Raw genomic sequence first — 16418 nt, forward strand, 5'->3', positions numbered from 1 at the left:
GAGAATGTTGAGTTACTCTGTAATTGTTAAGTGGGTGAATCTGCTTTAAGTAGGACGATATATGGATTCAAATAGACAGCAACAACAAAAGAAGCCTGGCATTGAGTGTGTGTTAACTGAAACAGAAGTGTCAATCTGAAACTATTTAAAAATAAAAGCAAATTTATTTTGAGATGCTGTAGTACTAGGGACTTGTATAAACTGAGAAAGTTCTATAAACAGTGTAGCACTGAAGTTCAAAGTCATTTAGTTGTAATCATTGTCTGTTTTTAAAACTCAGTATGTTCATTAATGAACAAAAGGAAAAGCCTATCTAGTTTTGTTAGTTTGTAATAATCAAAATAGAATTCAGCAGGCGAATATGGTTGAACATTACTATCTACTGATCGTAATATAGTAAGCATGACATAAACAGGAAACGCAAGTGCCCTTGGGAATACCTTTTTGAATTGATTTGAGTTATAACATGTTTTCACTTGTGGCAATCAACTTTTGTTACCAGTCGTATTACACTTGCTGAACAAACAGCCCCTAGCCTAATGTTATTTGGTTGTTTACCTCAATCTATACTAATAAAAAGCAAAGCCCTCACTGACTGACTGACTCACTGACTGACTCATCACTAATTCTGCAAGTTCCCGTGTAGGTAGAAGGCTGAAATTTGGCAGGCTCATTCCTTACAGCTTACTTACAAAAGTTGGGCAGGTTTCATTTCGAAATTCTACGCGTAATGGTCATAGGTGGAAGCTATTTTTCTCCATATACTGTAATGGAATTGAGCTGGATGGCCATGGGGGGCGGAGTTTCGTGTGACGTCATCACGCCTCCCACGTAATCACGTGAACTGACTATCAACGCAGTATGTAGAAAACCAGGAAGAGCTCAAAAAAGCGCTGAAGAAAACATGCATTATATAATTGAGAAGGCAGCGAAACAATAAGAACCGAGCGACTGACATATACAACCATATTCATGAGTGCTGCTACTTCAGAATCAAAGCACGGTGTAAACGTAAAGTGTCGGGTCTTAGCTGACATTACATACAGCCGTGGACATCACACGAGATGGCACCAGCACAGCTGGGAACCTTCGATGCAAGAACACCAAGCGGCTCACGTGAACTGACGCAGTGCACAGACAAAAAGCAACAGTTCCAAAGAGTGCTGAACAAAAACCGAATTACACAATTCAGAAGGCAGCAAAAAAATATGATGCGTCTGATACATACAAGCATATTCATAAGTGCAACTACTGCAGAAACAAAGCACACGGTGGAAAAAGTGAATGTCCCGCTAAAAGAAGACAGTGTAAAAAAAAAACCCGTGCATGCAGTGTGTCACATCTCAGATAAAGAGGAACATGAGCTGTTTATTGATGCAGTAAGAAACGAATCGATGAATGAAACCTTTTATCTTTACAACGATTGACAAACGCGGAATGTAACTTGAACACAACACATCGTACAAATACGACCCTGATTGAAACAAATAATGATAATCAAATCCTTGATGACAGCAACACTCAATAACACTCACAAAACAATTACTGTATATTGACAATCATGTTACGTTATTTTTAAAATGTTCCCTTTTCTTTTCATAACTTCTTTAACACACTACTTCTCCGCTGCGAATATATATATATATATACCCCGATCTTTATCCTCTCAAATAGACAAGCCACACGCCGTGGCGCAATTGTAGAGGCTTCGCCTCTATCGCCGACATCCGAGGTTTGATTCCCGAGAGGGGATGTACTGAGTATGCACGCGCGCTTCCCGATTCATTTTAACCTCGCATCTCCTTGGTTTGGGACGTATGAAAAATATGCGGTTAACGCAGAATCATGTTACGTTATTTTTAAAATCTTTCCTTTTCTTAGCACAAGCACAGCTGAGAAGCTTCAATGCATGTACTCCATAACAAAAAATAACGCATTTAATCACACTTTCAATTCCAAGCAAAGGGGAACTTTTGTCAATGCATGATTTCCTGGTACATCGATTACACTGATGCACACATCACAGCTACAAAAATGTTAGAGTCGGAATGAAGCGCGTTCCTACGACTGATCGGAGGAAAATTTCATTTTAAAAGACTAATTGACAGAAGCCTTGATAAAAGCATGGTTTTGTGCACACTGAAAAGCAAGCAAAATTAGATGCATCACAGAAAGCGGACTTTGTGGCTCTTACTGGGGATCATTGGACTTCTGTGACCGTTAGTAATTCTAATTACATCTAATTACAAAATGTTCAATGATCACACTGTTGTAGTCTAATGTACAAAATAATTTTGGCTAAGGTTACTCAGAGTTTAAAGATTAAGTTGGTGAAATTACCTTTTATGTTTCTGTCTTATTTTTTTAAGAAGAAAAACTGCACTTAATGTTGAAATTTTGGTTATTATTTAAAGACAATACCACTCTGAAAATGTACTTAAACTACCACTTTATTTTTAAGTCTGCCCAATTTTAACCAGGGATGATATTTTTGTTTCTGTTTTAAATTCAAATGCAGTTTAAAAGCATTTTTTTTTTCAGAAATTAAAAGAGCTTGAGTTTACAATATTCATGTCCATGTCTATTATTTGATTCTGTCGACCACTAAAACCCTTTAAAATTTAAAAAAAACATTTGCGATTTGGGGCAAATTTATGTGTGCGATTACATACGATTAATCAAGATTAATTATTACACAGCCTCTAATTAATTGGACTAATTTTTTTAATCGAGTCCCACCCCTAATATATATATGTAGATATATATGTAGATTTGTATATATATGTGTATATACAGTATATATGTAGATATGTATGTGTATATATATGTGTATATATGTATATATATATATATATATATATATATATATATATGCCAGCAACACTCATGACAAATCAATTACATTGTCAATCATGTTACGTTATTATTAAAATGTTTCCTTTTCTTTTTACTTCTCCGCTGCCAAATGCGGGTATTTTGATATATATATATAAAATATTTCCTTTTCTTTTTCATAACTTCTTTAACACACTACTTCTCCGCTGCGAATCGCGGGTATTCTGCTAGTTGTAAATAAATCTAAATGTATTTATGTAAATGATTATCCACCGTCTTGACCAAAGAATGAAAGTCTTCTGTGATGTGCTCCAATTTTTCTGGAAGTATCTATTTAATGGTATTTTAGCAATAAATGCATACATTTTGCCCATTTTGAGCATACAACTGGATAACATGTGGATTATGCAGCATGATTAAGGTGAGATTTTTTTTTTCCATGGACTTTTTCACATTGTTTACTGTTGTACAGCATTGGTCACCATTGATTTCTATTATTCCATAAGTTTTCTTTTCTCCTTTCTGGGTAAAAACATGAGATTATTTTTCAGCCAGTACTACAAACTACATAGTGTAAGTAACATATAAAAAGATAATTTTTGGATTGAATATTCTATACATTTTTGAAGAAATAACAAAAATATTTCAGCAGAGATCTATACAGTATTATTTATCCTGATTGTCAATATCTTTTTAATAAGGTACCATATGATGCTCTAAATCAAACAAAAAGAAAGCAGGAGGTCAAGGTGCACTGCAATGATGTCTGAACATTTGTCTTAAATATAGAAATCAAAGGGTTATGGAAAAAGGATTTTTTTCTAAATTGGACAAAGTTAAAAATGGTGTCCCTCGGGGATCATTCCTAGGGTCCCTGTTCTTTTTTAGTTTATATAAATGATGTAGATAAAATTGAAACTAATAATTTGGTTATGCTCACTGCTATCATTGAAGTAGGTGTAGTAGTGGATACTAAAGAGTCACCAGAATCATTGTAGATGGACCTGATCAGAATTCAGACATGGGCAGGAATGCGGCAGATGAAATTTATTGTAAGTAAATGTAAAGAATTACACATAGGTAGTCATTACCTATGATTCTGAAGTGAAAGTATGTTTTTCAGGTCATAAAAAACTTACCAAACAAATTTATTTTCACTTCCAATAAAATTTATGATATTGACACAAGAAGACAGGAGTTTACAGAATACATAAATTCTGTATGCATCTACCTGTTATTCAGTGTTTAAATAATGTTCTTTACCGAAAAAAAAATCACCAGACTTATTTCCTATTACATGTAGACATTGTGTTCAGCTGCCAGACTTGTTCTGGTAGCACAATTCCCACTTTGGCAATTTTAATGGCAATCTCGGCAATTACACTGATGCATTGACAACAGAAAACAAGCTAGAACCTCCATGGAACTTGAAGAATGCATATCCTCAACCTCGTCCGTAAGAATCAAGAAACAAGAAAAGGTGTTGCTGGTTAACATTGTGGTTTCCCAGGTAGTTAGCTTTTCCTGTAGAGTAAACACATGAATGTGCACGGGGGGCATTTTGGTGTATCTTTGTGTAGAAAATACACAGCATGCCACATTTTTAAGAGATAATGATCTGAACAAAAGCCATAAATAGCATTGATTTCACTGATGTGCAAACGATTACATGCAAAAAGAACACAGGTAATATTCCTTGATTTCTACCCCAGAAAACCTTTAAACATTTGCAAAAACTCCTTTTAGTGAGTTTCCATTTGTAATTGTGAAACAAACCCACAAAAGTAATTTTAGTGTTATTTTCGCAAAGCTATTTGAGAATTGAAACCCTGCATGTTTTACTCATAACTACACATCAGAAATAAAACTATTACATTTAAATATGTAATGGGGGCTCTGAAACTTAACAGCACGAGTTCTTAAGAGTCATAGTTGACTAATCTCTCTCCACATCTAGATGATTTACAAAAGACAAAATGTTACATAGCATAGTGTGTCAGGTACAAACTGAGAGATTATTAGTGTATTGTCCCCAGGGTTGAAACCTGAAAGGAACCCACTTTTCGGGTAGCTGCACAATGTCTGAGGGGGCAGGAATACCTGGAGAAGAAAAGCCTTGTGAGCAGCAGACTGAATGGGGCTAAGAGACAGCATTTAGAGAGCACTTTTGTCACAGCTGTTCATCAGCCCACCACTTGCAAACCTCAGATGTGGACCCCACTCGGTTGGCTCATAGAGTGCTGGAAGAATAGTATGGCATTTGGGTTGCCGCTGACCGAAGATGAGCGAAGTGAGGCACAGCTAAGTTAGATAGATAGATAGATAGATAGATAGATAGATAGATAGATAGATAGATAGATAGATAGATAGATAGATAGATAGATAGATACTTTATTAATCCCAATTTACGTATGTGGGCAGGCAAAGAGATAAAGCTGTTGGGAGTTGAAAACCTGAGTGGTATGACCTTTTTAGGGCCACTCATAAGCAATCAGCATAAAGAGGCTAATTCCATCCTCTGTCTCTCAATCTCCCTTCCCTACATGCGGATATTGTGTAAAGTTTTGGTCTCCATATTTGAAAAATGAAATACAGTAACAGTCCCAGTGAAAGTCAAGAGAAAAGCAACTAGATTTATCTCAGAACTACAATGTATAATTTATGAAAAAGAATTAAAAGATTTTAAAATTTTCAGTTTAAGAAAATGAAAATTAAGAGGAGACATGACTGAAGTGCTCAAAATCATGAAGAAATTTAATGCTGCACATTTCATCTATTATTTTAAAGTGCCCATATATTCAACAAAAACACATTGGCACAGACAGAAGCTCCTTTAATGTAAGTTTTGTGCACATATTAGCAAGTTTCTCATCCCTCAGAGAACCGCATATATTTGGAATAAATTACCAAGTAGGATTGTAGATAGTTGTACAATAGTTTCAGGATCTTCAAAATTCAACTGAACAGGGGTTGAGGAACTATATTGACCTTAATGGTGTGTTCAGATTAAAATTGTCTAATGTTCTTATCTAGTAAGTGAAAGTACAAATCACAGTTTGAATTTAAGATGAAACTAATAATAACATTATAGCACTACAACGAGCATATTTTTCATAATTAAACTGCAAAACTGTGCCCATGTTTCAGTTACTTTCTTCTGTTTCAGATGAGTTTAAGTACTGCAAAACATTAGCTTATTGTAGATAAAAGTGTTCTTGTAAGCATTTCAGGTCACAAGCTATTACCTTGAATATAAAATATTATAACGTTATATAGTATAATAGTATAACATATTTTGCCCGGCATATATGACTTTTTAAATGCAACATTTAATTTTAGTATTTAATAATTACATTTTGTGACTTGGGATATATTTGCAAGTATGATCTCATGCAGGGGAACGGGGATGCCGCAGGATGTCCCCGCTGTAATTGTGGCAAGGAGTAGGTGTGCAAGAACTCGCACAGTAATTTTATTTTGCTATATATCTATATCTTCTTTTATTTTCAAATATCCCTAATGCGGTTCATGTTTGCTGGGGACCAAACTCTACTGTTGGTATCCAGCAGCATCAAGCGCAAACAGGAAGCAACACTGGATGGGATTGTGGCATGTTTCAGGGCACACTCATGCAAATATACACATGAACTCCGATGGATCCAATTTAAAATCCCCTGAAACCTCTTCATTCACATTTTAGTGTTCAGATAAGAAACAGAGGTGTCCAATGAAAAATCTATAGAGATCCAGAGAGAATGCCCATCATCCACACAGACTGGGATTTAAATTCAATCTCCTGGAGATGTAAAGATGCAGTGCTAACCAATGTGTTACTATGTCTGTCAGAATCAAATAACGTTCAAACACTACACATTATTTTCATAATGTTATTTCTTACTACAGTAGATTTTTGATTGTGTGAGGTCATGTCTTTATGATATTATCTGAGAAGTGTGGAGCTGTTGCTATGATGTTTAACTAGGCTTATGCGTCTGCATAGAATTTCTTGGCAGCCATATTATTTAAGCACCCAGTGCATGTGTAAAGCTAGTTTGAACTTTGTTTTTAAAAGTAATCACCTTATCACAGATTTTACTGGGCATATTAGTTTTATGGGTTCCTGATGTGACTATGATTTGAATTGGGACACCTAACTACTACCATTTAATTTAGAAAACTGTCAAGATGTGCCTGTTTTTCTTTTATGTATCAATCAATTAAATCACCAGAGTGGTACCGTTTATAAATTATTAATTCCCTGTACAAGTCATTTAATTTTTTTAAAATTCACCATTCAGGGTTTTAGAAAATAAATATGACAGAAGATGTAGGCAGTAAGTTGCCTGTGTATTCTCCAGGGATGTACCCTGACTCACTGGATTAAACCAGATTGTGATTACTGGTGGACAGTTGAGATCCTCAGAGATATCAGCAAAATAATTATCCTATTTATATGATAATATGACTTATGAGATATTTTATATTTTTATATTTTTTCCTGTTTGTATTATGTGAATAAATAGTTCTTTCACCTTGCAGTTCAATCTGTTGTATCCCCAAAGTAAATGTTTCTTTAATAAGTTTTAAATTTGTTTAAATTTGATTGCAAGAAGCTACTTGGAATTTAATAAACATTCTTTTCTTCTCATATTCTGCCTTTGATGTTGATGGACCTAGAGTGCAAAACTTGCAAAATTAAAAAATAATGGTTCATTAGGAAAGGAAATGTTGCCAAAAGTATTGTTTCTCTTCAAGCCAGGTAGACACCATCTCTGTAGGAAGTAAGTTTGGCTTTTTTATTTTGTTGCTTAACTTCTGTACCCTCAGCAGTAGGCATGCATGTTCTCGCTTTATTTTAACCAGTGGTTCAAACTTGGCAAGTTCATCCATCCACTTGGTATCAAAAGCTGAACACCTCGTAATGACATAACTGAATGGGCTAAATATGAGTTTCTGTTGACAGAAGTACTGTAATCCTCAACTTGTACTTTGTTGCCTTTCTTAAGTTTACATATTAAATCTCTTTTAAAATCCTAGTCTTATATCAGCCTTGCTAGTCTAAGTTAATTATTTATAAATAGCTCTAGCCTAATCAGCTATTCTGTTTAACTGACAACTAAAAGTTCATATGCTGTAGTTCATAATGCAAATGTTATAAAGGTTAGAATTGATAAAATGTTTTCAGTAATAAACTATCACAATATGCATTCATTATGTAAATTCATTTCAAGTTCTAACTTTCCTGTTGCTACAATTGCCAATGCTCCTGGTTTTAGCAGGAATATCATCAATGTACATAGTTACAATAATCCCAGAAACTACACATCCTATTTCTCTAGGTAATAATATCATGTACAGATATGGCGACCATACAAGTTTTATCGTATCACCTATAGTTTTTATTGTACATCACTGTCCTGCTCTTGCACACACCATCTAGTAGGATTATGTTGAAGAAAAAAGTCTATGTCAGACTATTTAGATACATACCAATGTGTCTTTTGATCAAAACAGTATTTTTTCGCAATGCCAGGTGATTAACATTATTTTTTTTATCTCTCATAACATTGAACAACTTATGTTCAAAATTAATTCCTGTCACTGAAATAAAGCCTCTGCCATTTGATGTGTTAACATTACATTTTACATGTTAACAGAACTGGTCAATACATTCGATATATATGAAAAATCACATATGACACATTTTCATTTCCTACAACTGTTAAATACCAAAGAGCAATCAAAATATGTGCCTTTATGCAGTATATTAAGTAATGGAAGTATGCTGATGGAACATGCTTAATATTAATTTGCCAGAAATGTACTTTACATGTAAATTAAAAGAAGCTAAAGTACTAGTATTGATAGTGACTCGATAACATTAGGGATTTTTTAATTGCTTGTTTACATGAAAAACAAACAGAATTACTTTATATTGCACATATATTTTATTCATAGACATGTACAAAAATGGACAACATAATTTTGAAATGATTTACCATTAATTGCTTTCATGACAAGTGATGCATGCATTAATTATTTTTCTTTAGCAAGAAGAAATTTGTGCTTTGACTTTATCAGCATTTATTGTACCCTGGAGCTCTTTATAAAACCATGCAATTAAACAAAAAATATACTAATAAAAATATTGTAGTTTTCTTTTATATTAAAGTGCTGCAGCTTTTTCTAAAGAGTACAATATTAGTTCCATAGTGCTTGATCTGTATTTATTGACTTGTGCATTTTGATAATTTAAGGTTGAAAGCTGGTGTGTTGCCAAGACTGTCCATTCCTCATTGCATTCTTGTACAGTAGCTTCTTCAGAGAAAACATATATTATTGCCTAAAAAACATAAATAAAACAAGGTCAGTATATATAGTGAATATTGAAATCTTAGTTATACCAGAATTCAGCATTTTCATCTAGGTTGTCATTTATAATGGCTTTAAATTTTTTTCTCATTCTGTGCAACTCTACCCAGGCATGGATCAATATATGTAAATGATAAATGATGTATGATTTGTATCATTATACCTGGAAACTTGTGCAAGAAAGAAGAAAAAAATGATATACAAAAACAACCTGTATTGAATCCAATCAATAAAGTCACTATATTGTAGCCATAAAAAGGTTTAAGAGTGATACAGAAAAAAATTGTCCATGGGCATTGCAAGTTCTTTTAACATTATGATCATTGCTGCTTTCACTACCTATGGGCACCTCCTCCTTGAATTGCTTGCTTGCAAAATCACGTCATCTTTTCTTCTAGAATATGGAAACCCAAAAGTTAAAACTGAACTGAACTATTTATGAACTAAATGGCATTTATACTGTACTGTGTGTGTGTAATGTGAAGGTTCTGGGATTTTTATTCTTCTTGTAATATTAAACAAAAATAGGGTCGGTACAAAGTTAAGTCGATTCCTTGGATTGACATCATTGAGTGTGGAGAGGTGTCCATCTGGAAAAGGTTCACAAGACCTTGAGATGTACAGTAGAGGAGTGGGTCTGTAATGCATTTTTAGAGGATCCTACTGGTCTGCTGTCTTGGGGATACTGAATATAAGGACCACTGAAACATCAGAGGTTGAAAGCTGAGCCATGCTAGATAGCTAGATGAGTCTAGAGTCAGATAGAGCTTAGTTTGGGGGTAATGGCTCTCCGGCAGGAAGAATGGGGAGAAGAGAGAGAGAGAGAGACTGGAAGTGAAAATGGAGTGCTTGGAGGGGTACTTAAGAGGTGGGCAAGAGAATGAGCCAGCCTAATGGGGAGACGCTGGGTTTATTAGAGGAATTTGAATGTATATACTGTATGCCCAGAGAGATAACAGGTCCCTTGTTTTGTCTTTTCATTTGTACTTTTTCCTTCACCCACAGAGACACCTAATGATATCAAATGTTCTTTTTCTTTGCAGCAGACTTACTGAACATCTCATAGTACTGTCTATGTTTGATTTGTCTAAGGAAGCAGAATCTTTCTTTTTAAAGATTCTTATTTTCAACAGGGGTATCATACCTTGCAAATGAAATTTTTATTAATTTATTTAGCTTTTTTGTTTGTAATATTCACTTAAAATGAGTTCAACTTATGTTTCATTACAAAGGAAAGCAATTAAACTCTTAAGTGAAAGAAATGTTTGACAGCAAAGAAATAGTATTTAGGTTATAAACTAAAAAAAAAAACACCTGATACAGGGAAAATCTCACTTTGACTTCACCCATAATCACCCTGACCCAGGGAAGGCCTGTTTTTATGTTTTTGGCTTCGTGTACACAATGTTGTAAGTTCTTCAGTTGACTTTTCAGGGGTATAAGAGTTCCAATTATAAAGACCTTTTTTTTGTGCTTAAAACAATATAATAACAAGAAAATGTTTTAGCAATAAACAGTTTTGCTTTGTTACTATTTATAATAACTATAATTAACATATTTGGATTATTAATGTACTTCTATTATGAGGGTGAACGATATACCATAGATACTATTTACTAAATGATTAATTCTGGATACTGAAAATTCATTTTGTAACTTAAATAGTTCTTCTCTAGCAAGAAGCCAGTCTTGATATTTCATTTTTTTGGCCTCCTGACACAGATAGATTTCCCTGAAGAAAATTAAATAATGAAAAATTTAAATACAGTTGTGTCATCCTTCAAGAATTTTTCTGAGTATGGAAAGTTAAGTATCAAGCCGGATATTCAACACTGACTTACTATATGACCTCTGGTGTATCATGTGACTGAGTTTCAATGCATCTATCTGAATGACTGTTATGCAGAAATAACTTTCAAATCAAATTATTAATAAATAATGTAACTTTTTAAATTCCACATTCTGAGTAGGTACATTTTAACGTCCTAGTGAAATGATATTTAGCAACTTTCAACAGCGGATGGAATATATGGAGATGTCGATGGAGTGTAGGTTTGCAAACAATAATAATCACATGCTCCTTGTATGCAAATTCTCCGAGTGCTTTGCTATATTTAACAGCATATAGAATCAGATTGTCACATGCTGAAGACAAGAGGTTGCACAGACAGCAGAAACAGAAAAATAATCTTGGCCAAGTTTCAGTTTTAATTTTCCAATTTAATTCCAAATAAGAACATATTCCTTCAATTTCCACATAGAATTTTTCTGATTATGTAACTTTCTGATTTAATCAGCCTAAAATAACCAATTGCATTTGGTTGCTAATTGCATTTACATGACTAGAACAGGGCGGCACGGTGGCGCTGCTGCCTCGCAGTTAGGAGACCTGGGTTTGCTTCCCGGGTCCTCTATGCGTGGAGTATGCATGTTCTCCCTGTGTCTGCGTGGGTTTCCTCCCCCAATCCAAAGACATGAAGGATAGGTGGATTGGCGATTCTAAATTGGCCCTAGTGTGTGTTTCTGTGTGTCCTGTGGTGGGTTGGCACCCTGCCCAGGATTGGTTCCTGTGTTGGCTGGGATTGGCTCCAGCAGACCCCCGTGACCCTGTGTTCAGATTCAGCGGGTTGGAAAATGGATGGATGGAGTAGAACAAAAATCAATCAAGAATTCAACTCGTACTAAATCTTATACATGTCATGTTTTCAAATCATCTACCCAAAAGTGAATAGATATTGCGCACCTACTTTAAGATTGATTTGAATTCACTGCTGTTTATAGTACAAAGAGCAAATGGTTATTTTGCCTTTTTTACCTTAATGAAATGCACATACCGTTTACTATAAGGAAGAAATTGATGATATACAGTACATTCTGTATAACTGTACGGTATATACCTGTACACGAATCACAAAATCAAAAATATGTAATATCTAAAACAATGCCAGTTTTATTCCAAATAAAACAACGATTACAATTATATTCACCTTGTAGAAAATTGTGTACATTTTTAACACATACTGCTTTTTGCAATTTACAATATTCACAAACCTATGGTAAATCATAGGATACAAAGGATTAAAACGGAAACAATTCTAGCTGAAACTGTAAATGATATCAAGACAGAGCACTCAAAACACCAATGGTCAAAAGAATCCACTGAACTGAGATTTAAAGATGGACAAGAAGTTAGAAACAAATAAGGTAAAAGGCAAAAGTCAAAAACAGCCTTGGAAGGAAATAATATAATTTCTCTCACTTGAAAAATTGTTTTTTTGTTTTTTTTTTAACATACAATGATCTGAGAACAGTATAACAAATGCCTCAGCCTTATATAAGATGGCCACCACATTTATGTAACATCACACATAGACAAGTGTGACACACTCACAGTTGACATGTGGCTGCACAGCAACCAAAAGTCCAAAATGTCAGAGTTGTCATATGCAATGCACGAATAAGACAAAATAACAAAAAAAAAAAAATACTAAAATCATGACAAGTTTAACATACAACCATCTTAATTAATATTTCTGTATTAATTACTATTTGTGTGCCAACGCACTTATTCCTGTTTTATTTATTTATTTATTTATTTTGCTTTTGTGGGTTAAAAATATGTGAGGATGGTGGAAAGATTATGTGACTGTGTTGTTCATTATCAGCATTTACATGGTATATTTAGCAATTTAATCAAAAGAAAATTAACACATGTCAAGGAATTTCTGCAACCAACATGGAAATGTAGATATGACTTGTGAACATTTACGAAACATTCGAAGATTTACGATATGTACATTTCAATAAGTAAGTTCGAGGATTTTCCTTCTAATATGTTTTGTAGTTCCACAGAAAGCAAAAATGACTTTACAAAGCAAATACTTTCCACCAGTCACGTACAATTATGCAGTTATTTTCAAATCCACTTTAACTTTGTGATCAACAAGGGCAACAACCAACCATGAAAGCAAAGCACACAAAGAAGGAATACATCCTGAATGGCACATTTATCTGCAAGAGCAAGCAAACAAGCAACAACATTTTCATGGTAGACATGTCAATGGATTTGAAAACTATACCAGTTATAAAATATTATAATTTACTGATCTTCTTTGGATAATTTGGTCTGCACCCACTTCCATGAAAAAGAGCTCAGTATAAGAGTGTGTGTGTTAAGAGTACCCTGCAATGTTCTGGCTCACTGAGCAAAAATGGTTCCTGCCTTGTGCCTAATGCTGTCAGAATAAGACAGAACTTAAAGTGACTCTTAAATGGAATAGGAATATTCAGAAAATGAAGAGGTTGTCACGTAATCTTTGCTCGATTCACAGAATTAATACCACTAACTCTTTTTTTTTTGTCTGATTTCAAAAATGAAACTATGTTTGGGTTTACTAGAGCAGATAGTTTGCTCCATTTTACACTTAACTGAAACGTTTTTCATTTACTTGTGAATATGAACAACAATGCAGCAAAAGTAAGAACAAAATGTATTGCAGTTATTTTTTAGTTGTTTTTTTTTTCACAATTTCTGAAATGTATTCATTCCCATTCACTGGTACAATTGCCTATCACACTTGGCAGAGCGCTACGTCTGTTTACTGTGCGAAATGCCAGAATTTTCACAAAGCAGAATACAAAGAGGCAGTTTCCAATCTATTCAAACAAGAATGTCTTTATGCATTTGGAAGAGGAAGCTCATGTGAACACACAGTAAGAATGTAATACCTGCAAAAAGAAGGCAACCAAGCTTGAATTAAATTTAGAATGAAGGAGTATCAATGTTGAACCTTTAAGACATTTTTAACTGTCCATCCATTCATTTTTTAAAAGTGTGCAAAATTGTCAGGATCATGAAATGTAACTGGTAGGAACAAGATCAAGGCTGAAATAAACCATAAATGGGGTAATTCAGGTGAAATTTAGTCATTTTCAGTGATCTTACAGTACATTTATGAAGTCAGGAGAAAACTTAAATAAAGGTCACAGTGCATCTTTTATTACAATAAGGCATTTTTTGTCTTTGTTAAGGTATAATCTATTTTTGAGCAAAATATTATACAATTAGAAATCCGATCTTTTCAAATATAAACAAAAATGTTGTATTACGTAAATGGATCAAGAAATAATTTAAAACAGCAATATGCGATAATTCTGTTTTTTCATATTGAACACTCAGCTTTGCATATATCCATTTTTAACCATTTATGCAGACCGTAAAAAAGCCATATAACCCATATTGCACACATTTTTCCAGTCAAATATAAATGCAGTAGAAATCATAATGTTGTAAAAGTCCAGTGTTTTTTTAAAATTGGATCTGTTTCACTGGTTTGCCCATGTTTGATACAACCCAGTGTAGAACTTCTGTAAAGCTGTTTGTAATAAATTGTGTTTTTCATTAATTTTAAGGTGTAAAGATTAAAAGTATTGTCAGTTTGCTTTTCACAAGATAGTAGAGAAAAATACCCTTAAAAGTAGCCTTAAAGTATTTACAGCAACTTACACATGTATGAACAAGATGACAGGTAGTATTCGACCAAGAAAATGTACATTATGTAGGTGTTAAATTACAATCATAATTACATGGCCATGTATTATCCATACATTAGACCAAAATGAAATTAACAGAAATGAATGGAAAAATCTAAATACCTATGCCAGCTCTACAATTAAATTCATATCTATATCTGTATATCAATAAATACTGTATATATATCCTTGCATGCACGTCATAGGGTCACCTTCTGGCCGCATCAGAGTTAAGCTCTAACACCCCTGGACACCAAGGGGTGCAATCTGTGACTCTTCCGTCTCTTTTGTCATCCATAGGTCAGAAAAGATGCTGGTTAAGTCAACTGACCCCACTCCTTCCAGTCCAGGAGCTGTAAAAGCAAGGCACTCCTGGAAAGTGGCGTCTCAAGTAGAAGATGAGCCACCCATGCTACAGAGCTGTGACCCTGAAGCCTGATCACTCTCCAGAGCCTTCAGAACCACAGCAAATAGCTAAATTTTGCTTTTGTTTCTTTATCGCATCATCAAGCACCTGCTATTTTCAGTTATTTTATTATTAGACTAAATGGAGTGGCCTGGTTGAAACCTCAAGATTTCCTCTTGACTCCTGTCATACCAAATATATGCAGATATGCTGTATATACTGTATAGGATTTCGCACTTTTGGCCTCATGATTTCCTTTGACATAGCTGGGAGCATTTAGAGTGTGTTTTCCACAAATGTAATAATGTATATAGAAGGTGATTGTTTGAAAAGTATCGATTTTTCCATGCACAAATATTCAGTCATCCTGATTAAAAGTATACATATTTTTAAAACGTTTAAATACCCTGCAGTGCAAATCCTGTTCCTCTTCATCGGTGATAAATAAACAGACATCAGTTAAATAATCCATAGTGGCTATATTTTCATGTATATTTAGATGAGTTAGTTGAGTAGAATTGGAAAATAAAATGTGTCAGGCAATCTGCTTAAAAAAATCATGATGGTGAGTTTCAGCATTGTAAATTAACTTGCAAATTTTGGATTGCATAGTATGGTCACAGTAGTTATTGCTAAAGCTTGGCAATTCTAGACTCCTGGAATTCATTCCTAGCCCATTCACTGTTTGTGCACAGTTTCCATGTTATGCCAGTTTCTAATGAGTTTTTCTTTCACACCACAGAGACAAGCAGGTACAGCCAACTGGTAACTCTAAATGAACCTGGAGTGAGTAGTTATGTGTTTGTAAGCATGAGTGCGCCATGCACCTGGTATCAGCAGGATAGGCTCAAGTCCATGTCACCCTGATTAAGCAGGTTTGATGATAAATGAATAAAATGCCATTATAGGTCACCCTAAATATTATATATTTATGAATCTACAAGCTTTTTCACAGGCAGTCAGCCTATTTCACTTTGTATTGATTAAAGGTTATCTTAAACTGCTAATCTCTTTCAATTTTCCAACTAGGTACAGAAGAAAATATTAAGTGCTACTCAGAAAGTTTTATAAAGAGTAAGTGTCAAATGCTTTTTTGATGTTTTTATAGTGCACTCCAAACATTGTGGAAAAGTTGGTTGAAAAAAGATTGTTAGCAGTTCAAGGGGTTTCAAAAATAAAGATATATTGCATTTTTAAATATACAGCACTGTAAATTGAAACTTGTAAATTATACAAATATTATTTGCAAGCGACAAAAAATAGGTGAGTGTTC

The 16418-nt window shown here is 34.1% G+C and overlaps 1 long non-coding RNA gene across 2 annotated transcripts in view; it reads right to left on the reverse strand.

Annotated features, from left to right (window-relative positions):
• Positions 1-8711: 8711 nt before the first annotated feature.
• The window catches only part of LOC120532868, a 68767-nt gene continuing 61060 nt past the window's right edge, over positions 8712-16418 (reverse strand). For both annotated transcript variants that reach the window (XR_005634394.1, XR_005634393.1), the window contains exon 3: positions 8712-9178. This is a non-coding gene — a long non-coding RNA (uncharacterized LOC120532868). The remainder of the gene's footprint in view (positions 9179-16418) is intronic.

Source organism: Polypterus senegalus, chromosome 7, assembly GCF_016835505.1.
Source record: "Polypterus senegalus isolate Bchr_013 chromosome 7, ASM1683550v1, whole genome shotgun sequence".
NCBI classification, from domain to species: domain Eukaryota; kingdom Metazoa; phylum Chordata; class Cladistia; order Polypteriformes; family Polypteridae; genus Polypterus; species Polypterus senegalus.